Below are 24,420 nucleotides of genomic sequence, written 5' to 3' on the forward strand. Positions count from 1 at the left end.
TCTTGTATTTCCTGCCTGATATGTATGTTCTTGTATTTCCTGCCTGATATGTATGTTCTTGTACTTTCCCTGTGTGATATGTATGTTCTTGTACTTTCCTGTGTGATATGTATGTTCTTGTATTTCCCTGTGTGATATGTATGTTCTTGTATTTCCTGTGTGATATGTATGTTCTTGTATTTCCCTGTGTGATATGTATGTTCTTGTATTTCCTGTGTGATATGTTCTTGTACTTTCCTGCCTGATATGTATGTTCTTGTATTTCCTGTATGATATGTATGTTCTTGTATTTCCTGTGTGATATGTATGTTCTTGTATTTCCCTGTGTGATATGTATGTTCTTGTATTTCCTGTGTGATATGTTCTTGTACTTTCCTGCCTGATATGTATGTTCTTGTACTTTCCTGCCTGATATTTATGTACTCTCCCGTGTAATAATAATTCACTTGTTGCACGAGGAGAGGTGAAATGGTTATAATTTACTATGACATAACATAGTCAACCCAGGGAATATAAATCACAGTCGTAAACTTGCAGTGCTTGTCCTATGTGAGCACACAGCAGTTACTGGGATAACACACCAGGAATACATGCAGCGACGTTTATTTCCCTTTCCATAAAACATATAAAATAATTTATTATACGTCAGTTATAAAAGACAACGCCTTACCGCAAAGCATCATGTGTACAGATACTGATCGTGACTTACCTCAGCTGGTTTAGTATCAGACGTATTTGTGAAATTACGCACACAATATGCAGGCTTAACAATAACAAAAAAGATGGGGACGCCTTTTTCACTCTCCACTTTTGAATATATGGTGTAGTCAGAGGAAAAGATGTCGGCCGAACGAGAATTTGGCCTCCTTGAAATTATGGGAAACTTTTCCACCTACTGGCGGCTCAGCACCAGAAGTAGAATTATTTTTTTTGTTTTTTTATTAAAAGTGAAACGCTACAACAACAGGAAAAAATATATACTGACCTAATACTCCCGGCTCCAGTGCTTAGGACCAGCGACCATCTTCTTAAGCAGAATGATAATGTAGAAGAGGATCATGCTGGTCAAGCTTCAGGGTGGTCACCTCGGGTGATGAGGACTTAGGTGGACAGAGGCTTTAGGGAGTCTGAAGGAATATACGTACAATAAGAAACTCCAGAGATGCTAATGGCAGCAGAAGAAAAATTCCTAGGAAATAAAAGAAAGATAAAAATGACATCTTTTATGAAACCAGAGACATTTTTTATCTCTACAATTTTTTGGTGTTGCTTTCCTTGAGATGAGGATTGGACTGGAGGCCGGACTGTAAACCAGAATTGGTAATAAATAGTAATATTGTCATGTCCGCTTATAGGTGATACATATAATGGGTAATACTAAGTGATGACCACTTGGTGGCAGCAGACATCCAGCCTGTATGGATAAAAGGATGAATGACTGATGAAAGTTTACAGTAATGGATGTCTGTATATAGAGCGCCACATAAATACGGCTGCAGGTCTCTCATCATTTGTGAAGGATGACTCTCATTGTAAACCTGGACTGATGATTCCACTAATATATCAGCGCAGACGCCACTTATATTTCATGACGTTTATTGAATCTCACACAAGACAGATGCCTTGCGGTAATAATTTAGGATAGATTACATTAAACAGCTTGTTATTTTGTAGTGAATTGATAACCGGACACAGAAAGTTTTTGGATTTGATCACTATTTCTGTATATTTTTGCCGTAGGGCTTGTAATGGAATAATCAGCTATAGGGGGTCATACCGTCCAATGTTCTGAAATTAAAAATGGGTATAACCCCCATTATCAGTACCTGCCACAGACTATCTTTCCTTCATCTGGGGCACAGATCCAGTTTGCTGGCTAAGCCCTTCATCCCAAATACCCTCGACCATGGCAGAGTGACTTGTTGGCGCCCCGCTGGCACCCAACACCTACCAATCTTCCTTAGCTACACCCCTGCCTAGCAGTGTCAGATGCCCCTTCAGTGTATAACACAGATGCCCCCATAGCCACAGCTGCCTCCGTCAATTCCTGACACAGCTGCCCCATCGTGCCAGCCACATATGTCTCTATAGTGCCAGCCACATATGTCTCTATAGTGCCAGCCACATATGTCTCTATAGTGCCAGCCACATATGTCTCTATAGTGCCAGCCACATATGTCTCTATAGTGCCAGGCACAAAAGACCCCCTAGAATGCCGGCCACAGATGTCCCCCAGCAACATCCCCATAGAAAATCCTCGATATTGTGGGAAGTATTGTATCTGTGCGCCGATGCTGATACGCTGGACCCGCCGATTTTGGCAGGAGCGGCCGACTATCTAATAAGCATATGTGCCTCCGTACTCTGGCCCAACAGATGATGCGGGAGGACAGAAGAAACGACATGTTAAACTTCAAGGTCCAATCCTTTTGTTCTCAGGGGAGATAAGACACCACCAGAGGTTTATGGCAGCGACTTATGGCCCTTTTACACGGGTCACTGATCGGGCAAATGAGCAATCATACAAATGCTTGTTTACGATCATTGCTATGTGTACAAAGGGCAACGATCAGCTGCTCGTAAATCGGGTGATCGGCTCATTTATTCCGGCCAAAACATGTCCGCTAGTCGGCAGCACATGCTGGAAATGTATGTGGGCGAGCAATCGTAGAAGTGATCGCTCATCCCCACACATTACCGATCATAGCTCCTTGCGAAAGAAGCAAACGAGCGCCGATCAACAAGCTGTCTCGTCGATCAGCGCTCATTTGCACGGCCCACTTAAAAGGACCATTACCCCCTCTTCCCATTGCAATGAAATGCACGCTTAGCTATACCAAGCGCGGAGCTCCTTAGGAATAGTTGTTCGGCCGACAGCTATTGAAAGCGTTTGGCCACCTTGGGAGTTGTAGTTTAACCACAGAGGTCGCAGAGGAGTCACAGGTTGGAGACCACCGCCTCCGGATCGCAGCGGCGTGTTTTTCTAGCTCTCCGCACTCGATGGCGTCCCTGACTATCCTGTGTGAAGGGGTGTGCGGGGACCAGTAGGGGACATATTTGACATATAGAAGGTTTACGCTTCACATTAGTCCACCACAGAAGTTTATTCTACAATTTCATTACTAGAGACCTGGAAAGCTATGAGTGCTTGTAAGTCTCCTGCTGTTTACCTGTCACACGCTACAGACAGGTGACTGATAAGCTCCAGTGAATAATAAAGTTACTGTAATGGGATTTGCCGCCGAGTCCTCCATGATGGACAGATGCTTCATGATCCCTTCCCCCTCCTGATATATCCAGATCTACTATACACATGTCCGCAGCCTGAGGATTATCTATCACACCGATGTCTCCATCCTCCTAACATATTACCACACAGTCCTATATATTTCTGTGACACATGAAACACGTTCACTCTTCTGATCATCATCCGCTGAAGCTTTCAATCATCTATTAGTTGGTCTTGTGGGTCTTTATGAGGGGTTCACCATTTATAACCCAGAGAATAAGGTTTTGCATATAAGGATTTTGCTAGAAATAGACATTTATGGCTTATCGATGGGACTGTTGGGGGTGTAATGGAGAGATGCCCCCACACATTTATGGTATATCCGGTCAGCTACGGCTGGACCCACCATAGTAGAAGAGGATCCTCTGCTTCTAACACAATAATGGGCCCGAGAAGGAGACACTTTACCCCATTTTTTTTCTAGGGACCATTGTTATTGGTTTCATTTACAAATAGCAGCGTAGTTTAGGATGTAATTATATGAGGGTATCTATATGTTTTGTATAGATTGACCATAGACCCTCAGAATTGGGAACTTTATTCGGCCCAAGGAGTCCCAGTCCAACTCTGCAGTCTGCCACGGGAAGCCACCATCAAAGGAAGAGGAAGATCGAAGGAGAGATGTACCGTGGACTGGGGTTTCGGCATGCAAGGTGTTAATCGGGGATCCAGAGCCCTTATGGACAATCAAGACACAAGTAGTCCGGACAGAACTGAGTTTATCAGGTTTTCAAGGAATTTTGCTTTAAGAATTGAACAGATTGTGCGGCTACAACCAATAAAATCTGCTTGATGGTTCAGAACGCTTATCTTTTACGTTTACAGATTTTTTTCCAGTTTTATTTTGCCATTGCCCGCGAAAAATACATATGGGGCAAGGGTGGCAATCCCATAGGTCTAAACAGACTACGGGTGCTTTTCATGGGCAGATTGCTGGCCGGTAATGAGCGTTGATCGATGATATAGGAGGTCGATCGCCGATTGTTTATCATGATCGAGAGTATGGGGACGAATGATAATTCATAGGATCGGTCGTCCCCACACATTTGCATCGTGTCAGCAGCACATCCGCTGTTTACTAGAGACCATTTGTTTGGCTGTACAAAAGATCCATTCAGCCGATGAACGAGAGTTCGCTTGTTTGTTGTCTGATCGCTGCCCTGTTTATAGGGTATGATGCTTGTTCGTCCGATCATTTGCCTCTGTAAAAGGGCCTTTATGTTGTGGGTCCTGAGAGTTGAGATGGCCCGGGGGGCACCAGACCTCCCAGACCACTATTGTAAAGGTGGTCAGAAAAATGAGCACTGATCGAGGATCCAGCACGCCGATCATTCACAAGGAGCGATTATTAATGTATGGAGATGAATGATCGTTGATACGGTGGTAACCGCTTCACTCCCGCTTCACTCCCCTAGACTACCAGGGATATTAACCGCTTCACTCCCCTAGACTACCAGGGTTATTAACCGCTTCACTCCCCTAGACTACCAGGGTTATTAACAGCTTCACTCCCCTAGACTATCAGGGATATTAACTGCTTCCCTCCCCTAGACTACCAGGGTTATTAACCACTTCACTCCTCTAGACTACCAGGGATAGTAACAGCTTTACTGCTCTAGACTATCAGGGATATTAACCGCTTCACTCCCCTAGACTGCCAGGGTTATTAATCCCTCCACTACCCTAGACTACCAGGGATAGTAACCGCTTCACTCCCCTAGACTACCAGGGATATTAACCACTTCACTCCCCTAGACTACCAGGGTTATTAACCGCTCCACTACCCTAGACTACCAGGGATAGTAACCCCTTCACTCCCCTAGACTACCAGGGATATTAACCGCTTCACTCCCCTAGACTACCAGAGATATTAACCGCTTCACTCGCCTAGAACATCAGGGATATTAAAGAGGTTTTCCAGCCACTAAAAATTGATGGCCCATCCTTAGGATAGACCATCAGTAGCTGATGGGTCGGTGTCCGACTTTCGGGCCCCCCGCCGATCACCTGTTTTGAAGGGGCCGCTGTACTCCTAAGAACGATGCTGCCCCTTCATTTCTTCTTGCTCACTGTGACTCGTTTATACACATTTCGCGGCGATTCACAGGTTTTGCCGCCTTCTCTCCCATTCACTTCAATGGGATAAGGCTGAAATACCTGTGAATCGCCGCTAACTGTGTGTGAACGACTCACTGTGAGCAAGAGGCTATTGATGGTCTTTCCTGACGATAGGCCATCAACTTTTAGTGGCTGGAAAACCCCTTTAACCGCTTCATTCCTCTAGACTACCAGGGATTTTCACATTAACTTCTTTACTCCCCTAGATCAACTAGGATAAGACACCTAAGCCACACTAGACCACCAGGAATATTATAAACCCTAAAGCAGACCATACACATAAATAACCTGTTTTGTGCCCCATAAGCATGTGCGCTCTACGGGATTTTTGGGCGGCCGTGGATGCATATGTATGATTTTCCCCAAAAAAGCATACCCATTCCAAAAACATCACAGCACTAATCGGATCGGGACCAAATTATCCTGCCTATGTCCTGCTTAGGAAACAGAGGTACGATAAAATATTTAGGCACTGCTTAACACAAATACAGAACCTAACTACATAGGGTCTAAGCCCGTGGCACGTGTAAGGGGCTAGATTCAGAATACCTAACTCCATATTGTTGGATTTACAAATTAATTTACCAAAGGATATGCCGCCCCATAAACTTCATTGAATTGGCGGCTTTGCCCATAAATTTGAGAATAGTTTTATTTTTCAATTCTTCAATCCTTTAATGTCCCCCGAGTGTTAGTGTAGGATCGCTCTTCCCATTAATACACAAGGCAGGTATTATGAAGTGCCTATGAAGTATATATAAGCGCTATTATTTTGACCCTTCACAGGTAGCTGACAGATTTATGGGTGAAATTAAGGCGGCATAATCTGTTTAAAAGATTCTTTAGCTCTGCAGTTCAGTGAGCACACACGGGAACGAAAAAAAAATAATTCCGCTTAAGGCGGCAGTAAAAGGCGCAGCACACAAAATGGCCATTTGTGCATTTTATATTCCCAGGCTAATTGCAAGGTAAGTTTGATGTACTTTGTTGGTTGAAATATAACTCCGGTTTATGGAAGCCATAAAGCCTTGTCATCTGAGAGGAACCTGGAGGGCGACGTGAATCACTTTGCATAATTGCTATTTCTTACCGCATTAGGTGGCGTATTTCACACAAATCTGACGTGTTACTTTATATGAACCACGTTGCGACTGAGGGGGTCTCGCTCGGGGCAGGGTTGGGGGTCGAGGAGGGCAGAATAATAGAGAGAAAGTTTCACTCTTTTTCTTTATTCCAACTTTTGCAACATGTGTCTATAAGTACTGATGTAGCAGAGCTGAAATTGTTGGTTCGCTGTTTCATTTCAGTTGAGATAACGCAGTGGGTTTAACTGCAGTCCTATGTAATATTACAGGCGACATGTTGCCATATCATAATAAGTTTTACTGAATGACACACTCAGCACTGATACATTTGTATATATATATTTTCCTTACACAAGCCCAAGTATATACAAAATCAAGGGGAGAACAGACAGATGGATTGGAACGCAAGACCTCCATGCGACAGTGTTAGCCACTGAGCTATCGCTGCAATAAATTCTCCCCCATCTGTCCTATATTATTCATGAGATTACAGATACAACGGGCGTTTCTGGGTTTTTGTGTTTCCCGGTATCGCCCTTCTGTCTAAATCCGATGGCCCGTTAGACGTGAGACTCCGTATCCCAATAACATACAGCGCAGAAGTTGGATCATCCTGACAAATACCATTTGCCTTAATTCCTTTATTAGAACCTCACACAAAGCCGGTATCTTATACATCATCTCCGTCTTCACCCGAGTTGGCCTCGATTAACAGCAGCGCCATTCAGGAACACGGAGGCTGGATTTGCAGTCATCACTATGTCCTAACAAGCGAACCGGAGATTTTAATGAGTTAAGTATAAACACGTGTCGAAAAATTCTGTAATGTACAATAACTAATTCCACATTTGCAAGAGAAAGCCATCGCGCATCACAATGTAAAGGATGTGTAAAAAATGGGAATCTGTAAGATGTCCTAATAAAATGAAAGTAGGGGGCGCAATTGCAACATGGGGGCTTGAATACAATGCAGCTAAGGTGCCCAGAACGTCAGTGACTTCCGTGATGACCAGTCCGAAGTGTTGGGAGCCAGACCGGCTCCATGATTATTTGGGTGCCTAAGTGTCACCACGGACCAGCACTGATTGCTGAATTGAAGGGCTCAACAAAAGGCTTAACCCCTTGAAGTCCAAGCCATTTTTCGCTTTTTCATTTTCGCTTTTTTTCTCCCCAACTCTCAAAACCATAACTTTTTTATTTTTCCATCGACATAGCTGTATTAGGGCTTGTTTTTTTTTTGCAAGATGAGTTGTGGTTTTTATTGTATCATTTATTATACTGGGAAATTGAAAGAAAATTTTTTGTGGGGTGAAATTGGAAAAAAAACTGCGATTCCTTCATTGTTTTTTGGGTTCCGTTTTTACGTTGTTCACTGTGCGGAAAAAATGATAACTTAACTTTATTCTGCAGATCAATCCGATTACGGCAATACCAAATTTCTATAATTTTTTTTATATAATGTACTAATTTTACAAAGAAAAACTATTTAAAAAAAAAGGTAATTTTTTGTGTGGCCATATTCTGACAGCCATATATTTTTCACTTTACCGGCAGTGTGAGGACTTGTTTTTCGAGGGGCAAACTGTCGTTTTGGGGTATATACAAGTTTTTCCATTTCATTTGGGTGTTAAGGTGCCGAAAAAAGAATCAATTATGTTTTGTTTTTCCTGCGATTACCGTGCGGGATAAATATTGTTATCTTGTAATAGCTCAGACATTTTTGGACGTGGCGATACCAGTTATGTTTATTTTTACATTACTTTAGGGAAAAAAAGGGAAACTTTTTTTTTTTTTTTTTTTTTTACTTTTGATATTTTACGTTTTTTTGTGCTATTTAAAAAAGTGTTTTTTTCATTTCTTTTAGTCCCTCTAGAGGGCTTGAACAAGTGATCGTTTGATCGCTGATCTATCGCTGGTACAATACCCTGGAATACCAATGTATTCGAGTGTACTGTATTTTTATTGACCAGAGGCAGGACTTAATAGGGGTCTTCTTTAGGCACCCAAGCTGCCATGACAACCATCGACACTCCTCGATCATGTCGCAGGAAAGGGGAGTGATGCGGTGAAAGAGGGCCGCCCTTCTTTCTATTGGTTAGATGCTGTAGCCTTACACAACCCAAACATTACAATAAACAGGATGGGTCTTCGCCTTACCAAAGGTAAATTCTGATCTTGTAAGCCCCTCGGACTACACCCCATAATCCCTAACCTACTTGCGTTCCTGCCGTTGCGCCCACTTTACACCTTCCACAGGTGAGACAATATGTCGCCTGCTCGGCCCCCAGACATTTACCCCATCCTAGTCCCTACTACTTGTTCTAAGGGACGCCTGGCCCCCCTTATGGCTTCTTGGGACAATTGTACGACCCCGTTTGTTGCTCATTAGACTCTGTGGTTGTAAATGAGTTAAAAACGCCAAGCTAACATGACCGTAGGTGCTATATCTGGGATCCAGCTTCAAGTTTACAGTATTGGTCCAGCATCAGGACAATTGGCTTCCTGTCCGCACACATTGCCGGTTGCTTGACATAGGGATTCAATTATGAAGTAGTAGACAGAAGGATACAGATAAGAACGACATTATATCATATTCACTATGAAGTCATGGACTTGGCCGCATTACAGGAGTCTGGTTGTTGAAAGCCTTTCATGTGGCTTGTTGTGGAAGGCTCCTCAAACACACGACAGACCGGCGGTTACAGAGACCCTATTGCCGGGCTGCTTGATGGGTGGCAATGTTCATTACAGGGAATGGGGAGAGAACAAAAAGTCAAAAAGACAATTATGTTCTCAAACCACCCCAGTTACCAAGATCAGATACTAAGACCTTTCACACTGATATAATACGAGCTCGGTATGTACGGACGCTCGCAATGGGACATTTTTTAGGTCGGACTCTAAACAGGGCAGTGGCAATGCAGATGTAAGAATTGTGGTCTAGAACCTGCTACGGCTATAAAATTCAGATTATCCGGTGTGCTAGATAATTGGAAATTCTGGATTATCAGATGTATATGTTCAGACAGAATGTGTGATGTTAAAATGTACTTCCTCAGTGACCTTCTGTATTTGTATCTGAGCAGGGGGTAGAGAGGTAGCAGCCGTATCTGGGCCAAACGCCCCTTTTCCACATGACACTGAAAATTCTCCTGATCTGCTATTGCCGGGTTTTCAGCCTATTTTACGTCACATGCCAGACTAGCAGGATTTTGACATCCCTGGATGCCAAATTAATGGAGTTTAAAGGGTAGCTAAACATTTGGCAAACTTCTGACATGTCATAGTGACATGTTAGTGCTCGGACCCCCACTAAACCTAACTTCTGAGACCTCCACCAATCACTAGAATGAAGCAGCTGAAGCTCTCGTGTGATCGCTCAGCAGCTTCGTGTCTGTTCGGCTTTTTCCGGAAAGCCGATGTATCGGGGTACGGGCTCGTAGGCTTTCTATTGAGTCCGTACACCGTAAACCGAACAAACACGAAGCCCCTGAGCGCTCACACCAACGCTTCAGCCGCTTCGTTCTAGCGATTGGTGGGGGTCTCAGTGCTCGGACCCCCACCAATCCAAACTTCTGACATGTCAGATGTTTGTCAAACGTTTAGCTACACTTTAAAGATTATGATTGCTTTTGAAAAGGAAAGTTAGAAACGGGCACCTTTAGGGTATGTCCACACAGGTCAGATATGCTGCGTAAAAGTACACTGTTTATTTAACCTACAACCCGCAGGGAATTCAGGCTGGAAAACCGCACCAAATTGTGGTGCAGATTTTCGGCCAGAATCGCCACTGCAAAAAAGGACAATGCGTACATTTACTGTTGCAATAGCGACACCTCCTGTGATGACGCTGCTACCCATGTGACCACCTCAGCCTGCGATTGGCTGCAGCAGTCACATGGAGGCCAGCAGCATGGAAAACAGCTGGGGGAACAAGAAGGCGTCGCTATGACAACGCCAGGGGGTAACGGGGGCTAACGGAGCCTCCAATGTAGATGTGAACGAGGCCTGATAACATCTCATCCTGGGACAGGAGAATCTGAAAAAAACACCTTTTTCGTGTTTAAATTTAATTGAAACAAGTCTTTACGTGCCCCCTGGCGTTGTCGTAACGATGGCTGATTGTCTCCATGCTACTGGACTCCTGGGATGACATTTTATCCCATGTGACTGCTGCAGCCAATCACAGGCTGCAGCAGTCACATGGACTGCAGCGTTATCAGAGCAGGCTGGACTGCACGGACACCAGAGGGATGTGTCGCTATGGCAATGCTAGTGACTAAGTATTCGTTTATATTTCTGTTCTTCTTTCCGCATCGGCGATTCTGGCCAAAAATCTGCACCACAATTTGGTGCGATCTTTCGGCAGGAATTCCCTACGGGTTCTAGGTCAGATTCGCCGTGTACTTACCCTTGTGAACATTCCCATAAAACAAAATAAATTCGATGTTATAAAATATTAATCTGTTTTACAAAACTGGGGCAGATATATTAATACTGCGCAAAAGTTACACAGGATAAAATGTATCACAATGACACGCTGTAGTAGAAATTTGGCGCATCATGCTAGACACGTTAGACACTACCTTACGCCTAATGCACACGACCGTGTGTGCCGCCCGTGTCCCGTCCGTGATCCGTGGAAAGATAGGACATCTATCCATGGAACGCAGAGTCGGGTCCGTTTTCATGGACCGGAATCACCCCCTAAAGTGAATGGGTCAGTGAAAACTATCGCATGCCACTCGGATGCCGTGAAAAACAACCCGAGTGGATTTACAGTTTTTAATCTGTAATTACGGATAATCTGCAGACCCATTCATTTCTATAGGCCATGGATGTGTGTCCGGGCCGTAGAATTGATCCGCGAAATATAGAACAGGTCCGATTTTGCACGTGTCCATAGACTTCTATGGGCGAGTTCGTGCCGCAATTGCGGACAGCTACAGATGTGTAATTGCGGAAGCGTTGCTATGCGATGGCAGGGGATGCCCCCAAGAAAGTGGCGCCTGGATGATTATGTGACATTTTCAAGTGGTTGGGACATGTTGGTGACATCATTTGCAATCTCCCTTCTTTTTTTTTTTTGGAAGATCCGTAAATACGGATGCACTACGGACCGTATTTGCGGACAGCGTGCCAGATATGCGATGACTTGAGGATGACTTAGGATCACAGTAAAAAAACACTATGGTCGTGTTCATAAGGCCTAACACCGATATTTTTACTATTTTGAGGCTCACAATTTCTTAGAGGCAGGGAACCATCAAAGGTAAAAAGTTCCAATAAGGCGGAAACTTATTTTTGGAATATCTGTGATTCCGCGTGCTATTATTATGCTGCGTGCCGATCAATAACAGGCGTGCAAGATCCCAAGCGTAAAATGCAGCAGAATTTTTTTTTTATATCTGTCTACCGTGAATTGCATTAACACCTGCTGGAAAGTGTGAGGTTTGTTAGGTATGGAAAACACTGGTAGACGGAGGGCCCGACTGGCTGGATTTATGGGGTGAGAGGTCATATATTTAGTTGAAGTGGAGGTATAATACAGCTATATGGTGACAGTATGGAGGCGAACATCCCCAGCACACGTCAGTGTATAGACACACAACGACATAGCCGGGCAGGAGACTGTGATGGTCAGCGGACAAATTACACACGATGAGGGGCGAGTAGAAGAAGGTTCCTCTGGGGAACAGATTGAGAGGGGATCTTGAGACTCCTGCATTAGTTTAATGGGGTTTTCTTGGGATTGTTGGGGGGATCTCACAGCTGCGTACATTCCAGATGACAGCAGTTTTTCACATAACAGCCATTGGCGTGCCATTACCTAGAATTTATAACATGGGTTTTGAACATGATGCTTTTTTTATGGATAAATGTAAGCTAACAATTACCTAATGGTGAGCAGTAAAATCATTGCCTCACATACTTTAAGGTAGCATTTTTATTTCATTGTTCCGCATAATTTGCTAACATTTTTAAGTTTCCAGGAACAGTGTATCTAAGCCTCTTATGCTCTACTTATTGGGGGTGCAGAGCTTCATGTCGCACCTGGACCCCGATGACACCAGTACTATAAATGACATGTGATAATTTGGGGTGGGGGCTGTTATAGGGTTCGCTCTGGGGCTTAAAGTTATGCCTCTGCTCTCAGGTGGGATACTATCAGCTGTATCTAAGCTTTTCATATGTAACACTGTCTACTGAATCAATTTATCACGCCTACCATGTATGATACAATTTACTAATCCTGTGTATCTAAGCTTCTAGTGTGTGATGCTGTCTGATAAGCTGATGTATCTAAGCCCCTCATATGTGATACTGTTTGCTAAGCTGCAGTATCTAATCTTATAATGTGGGATACAATCTGCTCAGCTGGTGAATCTAATCCTATCATGTGTGATACTATCTGCTGAGTCAGCGTATCTAAGTCTATCATATGTGATACTGTTTGCTGAGGTGGTGTATCTAAGCCCATCGTGAGTGATAATGTCTGCGGAGTTGATGTATCTAAGCCTATCATGTGTGGTACTATCTGTTAAATTGATGTATCTAAGCCCATCGTGTGTGATACAATCTTCTGAGCAGGTGTATCTAAGCCCATCAAGTGTAATACTGTCAGCTGAGCAGATGTATCTAAGCTCATCATGTGTAATACTGTTTGCTAAGTTGATGTATCTAAGCCCCATCATGTGGGATACTGTCTACTAAGTTGGTATATTGAAGCTTATCATGTGTGATACGGTCTGCTGAATTAGTGTATCTAAGCCCATTATGTATGATATTGTCTGCTGAGTTGGTGTATCTAAGCCTATCATGTCTGATACTATTTGCTGAGCTGGTGTATCCAAGTGCTTCATGTGTGATACTGTCTTCTAAGTTAGTGTATCTAAGCCCACCATGTGTGATACTGTCTGCTGAGTTAGTGTATATGAGCCCATCATATGTGATACTGTCTGCTAAGTTAGTGTATCTAAGCCCACCATGTGTGATACTGCCTTCTGAGCAGGTGTATCTATGCCCATCATGTGTAATACTGTCTGCTGAGTTGTTGTATCTAAGCCCCATCATGTGGGATACTGTCTACTAAGTTGGTGTATTGAGGCTTATCATGTGTGATACGGTCTGCTGAGTTAGGTGTATCTAAGCCCATCATGTGTAATACTGTCTGCTGAGTTGGTGTACATAAGCCTCATTATGTGTGATATTGTCTGCTTAGTTGGTGTATCCAAACCAATCATGTGTGATACTGTCTACTAAGTCGGTGTATCTAAGCTTATCATGTGTGATACTAAATGTCGCAGTAAGTATGAGAGAGCAGAATACTTGCTGCATAGTAATAGACCTGTCACAGAATATATGAAGTCCTGCCCCACGGTGCCAGCGTACGCCATTTCACCCGCCTACAACTTGTCTACAACCATCGGACATCGCTGCTGTAGCGCAAACATTTTGCAAAAGTGGCCAAACTTTCCTCTGCTGGTGAAGACAATGTCTCCGGCCCCCACATGCCAGAGGTCCCTGTGCTGCTTGATCCCGTAGAAATAAATGAATGTCCCTTTAAGGGGAAAAAAACCTTCTACCCCGAGGACCAGCAGACATTGTACGCACTTGCTCCTTAGTTTTGTAAAAACTAAAAATGGTTTTAAGAGAGGCCCAGAAGTGTAAAATAATGTCTGGGAAATGTGAGCTGTATCTGAACCTGGAGGAGACACTGATCCTATTGTACGTACCACGGGGGAGAAAATAATTGAATTCTTGAGGTGCGTGTCGACCTTCTTGAGCACTGGAAAAGGATTTGAGCGTTTTCCAGGCCTGAGTGGCGGAGTCTGATAATGGAAGCTTTTATATCAGGCTACCAACGTAAGTGACACTCACCCAACACCGCACATCGCAGCCTGAAGGATCAGGAGACTCTGCAGGTAAACACACGGGGACATCGCCAGACAGGACGCCCTGAAAAATACAGAAAAATACACATATAAGTCCATGAGTCGTGTTTTCAGTCATTACTTATATCTGATATCAGAAAAAATCAATATGGCCACAACATCATTACAGCTCTATATAATGTACGGGTTGGTGGGGTTATTATGGTCGCCCGGTGTCTGTATATATATATATAATGTACGGGTTGGTGGGGTTATTATGGCCGCCCGGTGTCTGTATATATATAATGTACAGGTTGGTGGTGTTATTACGGTCGCCCGGTGTCTGTATATATATATAATGTACAGGTTGGTGGGGTTATTATGGTCGCCCGGTGTCTGTATATATATATATATATATAATGTACGGGTTGGTGGGGTTATTATGGTCGCCCGGTGTCTGTATATATATATATATATATAATGTACGGGTTGGTGGAGTTATTATGGTCGCCCGGTGTCTGTATATATATAATGTACGGGTTGGTGGGGTTATTATGGTCGCCCGGTGTCTGTATATATATATAATGTACGGGTTGGTGGGGTTATTATGGTCGCCCGATGTCTGTATATATATAATGTACGGGTTGGTGGAGTTATTATGGTCGCCCGGTGTCTGTATATATATAATGTACAGGTTGGTGAGGTTATTATGGTCGCCCGGTGTCTGTATATATATAATGTACGGGTTGGTGGGGTTATTATGGTCGCCCGGTGTCTGTATATATATAATGTACGGGTTGGTGGGGTTATTATGGTCGCCCGGTGTCTGTATATATATAATGTACGGGTTGGTGGGGTTATTATGGTCGCCCGGTGTCTGTATATATATAATGTACGGGTTGGTGGGGTTATTATGGTCGCCCGGTGTCTGTATATATATAATGTACGGGTTGGTGGGGTTATTATGGTCGCCCGGTGTCTGTATATATATAATGTACAGGTTGGTGGGGTTATTATGGTCGCCCGGTGTCTGTATATATATATAATGTACGGGTTGGTGGAGTTATTACGGTCGCCCGGTGTATGTATATATATAATGTACGGGTTGGTGGGGTTATTATGGTCGCCCGGTGTCTGTATATATATAATGTACGGGTTGGTGGGGTTATTATGGCCGCCCGGTGTCTGTATATATATAATGTACGGGTTGGTGGGGTTATTATGGTCGCCCGGTGTCTGTATATATATATAATGTACAGGTTGGTGGGGTTATTATGGTCGCCCGGTGTCTGTATATATATAATGTACGGGTTGGTGGGGTTATTATGGTCGCCCGGTGTCTGTATATATATAATGTACGGGTTGGTGGGGTTATTATGGTCGCCCGGTGTCTGTATATATATATATATATAATGTACAGGTTGGTGGGGTTATTATGGTCGCCCGGTGTCTGTATATATATATAATGTACAGGGTTGGTGGGGTTATTATGGTCGCCCGGTGTCCGTATATATATAATGTACGGGTTGGTGGGGTTATTATGGTCGCCCGGTGTCTGTATATATATAATGTACGGGTTGGTGGGGTTATTATGGTCGCCCGGTGTCTGTATATATATAATGTACAGGTTGGTGGGGTTATTATGGTCGCCCGGTGTCTGTATATATATAATGTACGGGTTGGTGAGGTTATTATGGTCGCCCGGTGTCTGTATATATATAATGTATGGGTTGGTGGAGTTATTATGGTCGCAAGTGTCTGTATATATATAATGTACGGGTTGGTGGGGTTATTATGGTTGCCCGGTGTCTGTATATATATAATGTACAGGTTGGTGGAGTTATTATGGTCGCCCGGTGTCTGTATATATATAATGTACGTGTTGGTGGGGTTATTATGGTCGCCCGGTGTCTGTATATATATAATGTACAGGTTGGTGGGGTTATTACGGTCGCCCGGTGTCTGTATATATATATATAATGTACGGGTTGGTGGGGTTATTATGGTCGCCCGGTGTCTGTATATATATATAATGTACGGGTTGGTGGGGTTATTATGGTCGCCCGGTGTCTGTATATATATATAATGTACGGGTTGGTGGGGTTATTATGGCCGCCCGGTGTCTGTATATATATATATAATGTACGGGTTGGTGGGGTTATTATGGTCGCCCGGTGTCTGTATATATATATAATGTACGGGTTGGTGGGGTTATTATGGTCGCCCGGTGTCTGTATATATATATAATGTACGGGTTGGTGGGGTTATTATGGTCGCCCGGTGTCTGTATATATATATAATGTACGGGTTGGTGGGGTTATTATGGTCGCCCGGTGTCTGTATATATATAATGTACGGGTTGGTGGGGTTATTATGGTCGCCCGGTGTCCGTATATATATAATGTACGGGTTGGTGGGGTTATTATGGTCGCCCGGTGTCTGTATATATATAATGTACGGGTTGGTGGGGTTATTATGGTCGCCCGGTGTCTGTATATATATAATGTACAGGTTGGTGGGGTTATTATGGTCGCCCGGTGTCTGTATATATATAATGTACGGGTTGGTGGGGTTATTATGGTCGCCCGGTGTCTGTATATATATAATGTACAGGTTGGTGGGGTTATTATGGTCGCCCGGTGTCTGTATATATATAATGTACGGGTTGGTGGGGTTATTATGGCCGCCCGGTGTCTGTATATATATATAATGTACGGGTTGGTGGGGTTATTATGGTCGCCCGGTGTCTGTATATATATAATGTACGGGTTGGTGGGGTTATTATGGTCACCCGGTGTCTGTATATATATATAATGTACGGGTTGGTGGGGTTATTATGGTCGCCCGGTGTCTGTATATATATAATATACGGGTTGGTGGGGTTATTATGGCCGCCCGGTGTCTGTATATATATATAATGTACAGGTTGGTGAGGTTATTATGGTCGCCCGGTGTCTGTATATATATAATGTACGGTTGGTGAGGTTATTATGGCTGCCCGGTGTCTGTATATATATAATGTACAGGTTGGTGGGGTTATTATGGTCGCCCGGTGTCTGTATATATATATAATGTACAGGGTTGGTGGGGTTATTATGGTCGCCCGGTGTCTGTATATATATAATGTACAGGTTGGTGGGGTTATTATGGTCGCCCGGTGTCTGTATATATATAATGTACGGGTTGGTGGGGTTATTATGGTCGCCCGGTGTCTGTATATATATAATGTACGGGTTGGTGAGGTTATTATGGTTGCCCGGTGTCTGTATATATATAATGTACAGGTTGGTGGGGTTATTATGGTCGCCCGGTGTCTGTATATATATAATGTACGGGTTGGTGGGGTTATTATGGTCGCCCGGTGTCTGTATATATATAATGTACAGGTTGGTGGGGTTATTATGGTCGCCCGGTGTCTGTATATATATAATGTACAGGTTGGTGGGGTTATTATGGTCGCCCGGTGTCTGTATATATATAATGTACGGGTTGGTGAGGTTATTATGGTCGCCCGGTGTCTGTATATATATAATGTACGGGTTGGTGAGGTTATTATGGTCGCCCGGTGTCTGTATATATATAATGTACGGGTTGGTGAGGTTATTATGGTTGCCCGGTGTCTGTATATATATAATGTACGGGTTGGTGGGGTTATTATGGTCGCCCGGTGTCTGTATATATATAATGTACGGGTTGGTGGGGTTATTATGGTCGCCCGGTGTCTGTATATATATAATGTACGGGTTGGTGAGGTTATTATGGTTGCCCGGTGTCTGTATATATATAATGTACGGGTTGGTGAGGTTATTATGGTTGCCCGGTGTCTGTATATATATAATGTACAGGTTGGTGGGGTTATTATGGTCGCCCGGTGTCTGTATATATATAATGTACGGGTTGGTGGGGTTATTATGGTCGCCCGGTGTCTGTATATATATATAATGTACGGGTTGGTGGGGTTATTATGGTCGCACGGTGTCTGTATATATATAATGTACAGGTTGGTGAGGTTATTATGGTCGCCCGGTGTCTGTATATATATAATGTACAGGTTGGTGGGGTTATTATGGTCGCCCGGTGTCTGTATATATATATAATGTACGGGTTGGTGAGGTTATTATGGCCGCCCGGTGTCTGTATATATATAATGTACGGGTTGGTGGGGTTATTATGGTCGCCCGGTGTCTGTATATATATAATGTACAGGTTGGTGGGGTTATTATGGTCGCCCGGTGTCTGTATATATATAATGTACGGGTTGGTGGGGTTATTATGGTCGCCCGGTGTCTGTATATATATATAATGTACAGGTTGGTGAGGTTATTATGGTCGCCCGGTGTCTGTATATATATAATGTACGGTTGGTGAGGTTATTATGGCTGCCCGGTGTCTGTATATATATAATGTACAGGTTGGTGGGGTTATTATGGTCGCCCGGTGTCTGTATATATATATAATGTACAGGGTTGGTGGGGTTATTATGGTCGCCCGGTGTCTGTATATATATAATGTACAGGTTGGTGGGGTTATTATGGTCGCCCGGTGTCTGTATATATATAATGTACGGGTTGGTGGGGTTATTATGGTCGCCCGGTGTCTGTATATATATAATGTACGGGTTGGTGAGGTTATTATGGTTGCCCGGTGTCTGTATATATATAATGTACAGGTTGGTGGGGTTATTATGGTCGCCCGGTGTCTGTATATATATAATGTACGGGTTGGTGGGGTTATTATGGTCGCCCGGTGTCTGTATATATATAATGTACGGGTTGGTGAGGTTATTATGGTTGCCCGGTGTCTGTATATATATAATGTACGGGTTGGTGAGGTTATTATGGTCGCCCGGTGTCTGTATATATATAATGTACGGGTTGGTGGGGTTATTATGGTCGCCCGGTGTCTGTATATATATATAATGTACGGGTTGGTGGGGTTATTATGGTCGCACGGTGTCTGTATATATATAATGTACAGGTTGGTGAGGTTATTATGGTCGCCCGGTGTCTGTATATATATAATGTACAGGTTGGTGGGGTTATTATGGTCGCCCGGTGTCTGTATATATATATAATGTACGGGTTGGTGAGGTTATTATGGCCGCCCGGTGTCTGTATATATATAATGTACGGGTTGGTGGGGTTATTATGGTCGCCCGGTGTCTGTATATATATAATGTACAGGTTGGTGGGGTTATTATGGTCGCCCGGTGTCTGTATATATATAATGTACAGGTTGGTGGGGTTATTACGGTCGCCCGGTGTCTGTATATATATAATGTACGGGTTGGTGAGGTTATTATGGTCGCCCGGTGTCTGTATATATATAATGTACGGGTTGGTGGGGTTATTATGGTCGCCCGGTGTCTGTATATATATATAATGTACAGGTTGGTGGGGTTATTATGGTCGCCCGGTGTCTGTATATATATAATGTACGGGTTGGTGAGGTTATTATGGTCGCCCGGTGTCTGTATATATATAATGTACGGGTTGGTGGGGTTATTATGGTCGCCCGGTGTCTGTATATATATAATGTACGGGTTGGTGAGGTTATTATGGTCGCCCGGTGTCTGTATATATATAATGTACGGGTTGGTGGGGTTATTATGGCCGCCCGGTGTCTGTATATATATAATGTACGGGTTGGTGGGGTTATTATGGCCGCCCGGTGTCTGTATATATATAATGTACGGGTTGGTGGGGTTATTATGGTCGCCCGGTGTCTGTATATATATATATAATGTACGGGTTGGTGGGGTTATTATGGTCGCCCGGTGTCTGTATATATATAATGTACGGGTTGGTGGGGTTATTATGGTCGCCCGGTGTCTGTATATATATATAATGTACGGGTTGGTGGGGTTATTATGGTCGCCCGGTGTCTGTATATATATAATGTACGGGTTGGTGGGGTTATTATGTTCGCCCGGTGTCTGTATATATATATATAATGTACAGGTTGGTGGGGTTATTATGGTCGCCCGGTGTCTGTATATATATAATGTACGGGTTGGTGGGGTTATTATGGTCGCCCGGTGTCTGTATATATATAATGTACGGGTTGGTGAGGTTATTATGGTCGCCCGGTGTCTGTATATATATAATGTACAGGTTGGTGAGGTTATTATGGTCGCCCGGTGTCTGTATATATATATAATGTACGGTTGGTGGGGTTATTATGGTCGCCCGGTGTCTGTATATATATAATGTACGGGTTGGTGGGGATATTATGGTCGCCCGGTGTCTGTATATATATATAATGTACGGGTTGGTGGGGTTATTATGGTCGCCCGGTGTCTGTATATATATAATGTACGGGTTGGTGGGGATATTATGGTCGCCCGGTGTCTGTATATATATATAATGTACAGGTTGGTGGGTTATTATGGTCGCCCGGTGTCTGTATATATATAATGTACGGGTTGGTGGGGTTATTATGGTCGCCCGGTGTCTGTATATATATATAATGTACGGGTTGGTGGGGTTATTATGGTCGCCCGGTGTCTGTATATATATAATGTACGGGTTGGTGGGGTTATTATGGTCGCCCGGTGTCTGTATATATATAATGTACGGGTTGGTGGGGTTATTATGGTCGCCCGGTGTCTGTATATATATAATGTACAGGTTGGTGGGGTTATTATGGTCGCCCGGTGTCTGTATATATATAATGTACAGGTTGGTGGGGTTATTACGGTCGCCCGGTGTCTGTATATATATAATGTACGGGTTGGTGAGGTTATTATGGTCGCCCGCTGTCTGTATATATATAATGTACGGGTTGGTGGGGTTATTATGGTCGCCCGGTGTCTGTATATATATAATGTACAGGTTGGTGGGGTTATTATGGTCGCCCCGTGTCTGTATATATATATAATGTACGGGTTGGTGAGGTTATTATGGTCGCCCGGTGTCTGTATATATATATATAATGTACGGGTTGGTGAGGTTATTATGGTCGCCCGGTGTCTGTATATATATATAATGTACGGGTTGGTGAGGTTATTATGGTCGCCCGGTGTCTGTATATATATAATGTACGGTTGGTGGGGTTATTATGGTCGCCCGGTGTCTGTATATATATATAATGTACGGGTTGGTGGGGTTATTATGGTCGCCCGGTGTCTGTATATATATAATGTACGGGTTGGTGAGGTTATTATGGTCGCCCGGTGTCTGTATATATATAATGTACGGGTTGGTGGGGTTATTATGGTCGCCCGGTGTCTGTATATATATATAATGTACGGGTTGGTGGAGTTATTATGGTCGCCCGGTGTCTGTATATATATAATGTACGGGTTGGTGGGGTTATTACGGTCGCCCGGTGTCTGTATATATATAATGTACAGGTTGGTGGGGTTATTATGGTCGCCCGGTGTCTGTATATATATAATGTACGGGTTGGTGGAGTTATTATGGTCGCCCGGTGTCTGTATATATATATAATGTACGGGTTGGTGGGGTTATTATGGTCGCCCGGTGTCTGTATATATATAATGTACGGGTTGGTGGGGTTATTATGGTCGCCCGGTGTCTGTATATATATAATGTACAGGTTGGTGGGGTTATTATGGTCGCCCGGTGTCTGTATATATATAATGTACAGGTTGGTGGGGTTATTATGGTCGCCCGGTGTCTGTATATATATAATGTACGGGTTGGTGAGGTTATTATGGTCGCCCGGTGTCTGTATATATATAATGTACAGGTTGGTGGGGTTATTATGGTCGCCCGGTGTCTGTATATATATAATGTACGGGTTGGTGGGGTTATTATGGTCGCCCGGTGTCTGTATATATATAATGTACGGGTTGGTGAGGTTATTATGGTCGCCCGGTGTCTGTATATATATAATGTACGGGTTGGTGGGGTTATTATGGTCGCCCGGTGTCTGTATATATATAATGTACGGGTTGGTGGAGTTATTATGGTCGCCCGGTGTCTGTATATATATAATGTACGGGTTGGTGGGGTTATTACGGTCGCCCGGTGTCTGTATATATATAATGTACAGGTTGGTGGGGTTATTATGGTCGCCCGGTGTCTGTATATATATAATGTACGGGTTGGTGGGGTTATTATGGTCGCCCGATGTCTGTATATATATAATGTACGGGTTGGTGGAGTTATTATGGTCGCCCGGTGTCTGTATATATATAATGTACGGGTTGGTGGGGTTATTATGGTCGCCCGGTGTCTGTATATATATATATAATGTACGGGTTGGTGGGGTTATTATGGCCGCCCGGTGTCTGTATATATATAATGTACGGGTTGGTGGGGTTATTATGGTCGCCCGGTGTCTGTATATATATAATGTACGGGTTGGTGGGGTTATTATGGTCGCCCGGTGTCTGTATATATATAATGTACGGGTTGGTGGGGTTATTATGGTCGCCCGGTGTCTGTATATATATATATAATGTACGGGTTGGTGGGGTTATTATGGTCGCCCGGTGTCTGTATATATATAATGTACAGGTTGGTGGGGTTATTATGGTCGCCCGGTGTCTGTATATATATAATGTACGGGTTGGTGGGGTTATTATGGTCGCCCGGTGTCTGTATATATATAATGTACGGGTTGGTGGGGTTATTATGGTCGCCCGGTGTCTGTATATATATAATGTACGGGTTGGTGGGGTTATTATGGTCGCCCGGTGTCTGTATATATATAATGTACAGGTTGGTGGGGTTATTATGGTCGCCCGGTGTCTGTATATATATAATGTACAGGTTGGTGGGGTTATTATGGTCGCCCGGTGTCTGTATATATATAATGTACGGGTTGGTGAGGTTATTATGGTCGCCCGGTGTCTGTATATATATAATGTACAGGTTGGTGGGGTTATTATGGTCGCCCGGTGTCTGTATATATATATAATGTACGGGTTGGTGAGGTTATTATGGTCGCCCGGTGTCTGTATATATATAATGTACGGTTGGTGGGTTATTATGGTCGCCCGGTGTCCGTATATATATAATGTACGGGTTGGTGAGGTTATTATGGTCGCCCGGTGTCTGTATATATATAATGTACAGGTTGGTGTGGTTATTATGGCCGCCCGGTGTCTGTATATATATAATGTACGGGTTGGTGGGGTTATTATGGCCGCCCGGTGTCTGTATATATATAATGTACAGGTTGGTGGGGTTATTATGGTCGCCCGGTGTCTGTATATATATATAATGTACGGGTTGGTGGGGTTATTATGGTCGCCCGGTGTCTGTATATATATAATGTACGGGTTGGTGGGGATATTATGGTCGCCCGGTGTCTGTATATATATAATGTACGGGTTGGTGGAGTTATTATGGTCGCCCGGTGTCTGTATATATATATAATGTACGGGTTGGTGGGGTTATTACGGTCGCCCGGTGTCTGTATATATATAATGTACGGTTGGTGAGGTTATTATGGCTGCCCGGTGTCTGTATATATATAATGTACGGGTTGGTGGGGTTATTATGGTCGCCCGGTGTCTGTATATATATAATGTACAGGTTGGTGGGGTTATTATGGTCGCCCGGTGTCTGTATATATATAATGTACAGGTTGGTGGGGTTATTATGTTCGCCCGGTGTCTGTATATATATAATGTACGGGTTGGTGGGGTTATTATGGTCGCCCGGTGTCTGTATATATATAATGTACGGGTTGGTGGGGTTATTATGGTCGCCCGGTGTCTGTATATATATAATGTACGGGTTGGTGGGGTTATTATGGTCGCCCGGTGTCTGTATATATATAATGTACGTGTTGGTGGGGTTATTATGGTCGCCCGGTGTCTGTATATATATAATGTACAGGTTGGTGGGGTTATTATGGTCGCCCGGTGTCTGTATATATATAATGTACGGGTTGGTGGGGTTATTATGGTCGCCCGGTGTCTGTATATATATAATGTACGGGTTGGTGAGGTTATTATGGTCGCCCGGTGTCTGTATATATATAATGTACGGGTTGGTGAGGTTATTATGGTCGCCCGGTGTCTGTATATATATATAATGTACGGGTTGGTGGGGTTATTATGGTCGCCCGGTGTCTG

At 43.6% G+C, this 24,420-nt stretch overlaps 1 long non-coding RNA gene across 5 annotated transcripts in view; it reads right to left on the reverse strand.

Annotated features, from left to right (window-relative positions):
* The window catches only part of LOC142665474 (uncharacterized), a 155,313-nt gene that overhangs the window by 100,180 nt on the left and 30,713 nt on the right, over window positions 1–24,420 (reverse strand). For all 5 annotated transcript variants that reach the window (XR_012851512.1, XR_012851513.1, XR_012851510.1 and 2 more), the window contains exons 2-3: window positions 14,374–14,451; window positions 986–1,189 (exon numbers count right to left, since the gene is read on the reverse strand). This is a non-coding gene — a long non-coding RNA (uncharacterized LOC142665474). The remainder of the gene's footprint in view (window positions 1–985; window positions 1,190–14,373; window positions 14,452–24,420) is intronic.

The sequence above is a fragment of the Rhinoderma darwinii genome, chromosome 13, assembly GCF_050947455.1.
Source record: "Rhinoderma darwinii isolate aRhiDar2 chromosome 13, aRhiDar2.hap1, whole genome shotgun sequence".
In the NCBI taxonomy this organism is placed as follows: Eukaryota; Metazoa; Chordata; class Amphibia; order Anura; family Rhinodermatidae; genus Rhinoderma; species Rhinoderma darwinii.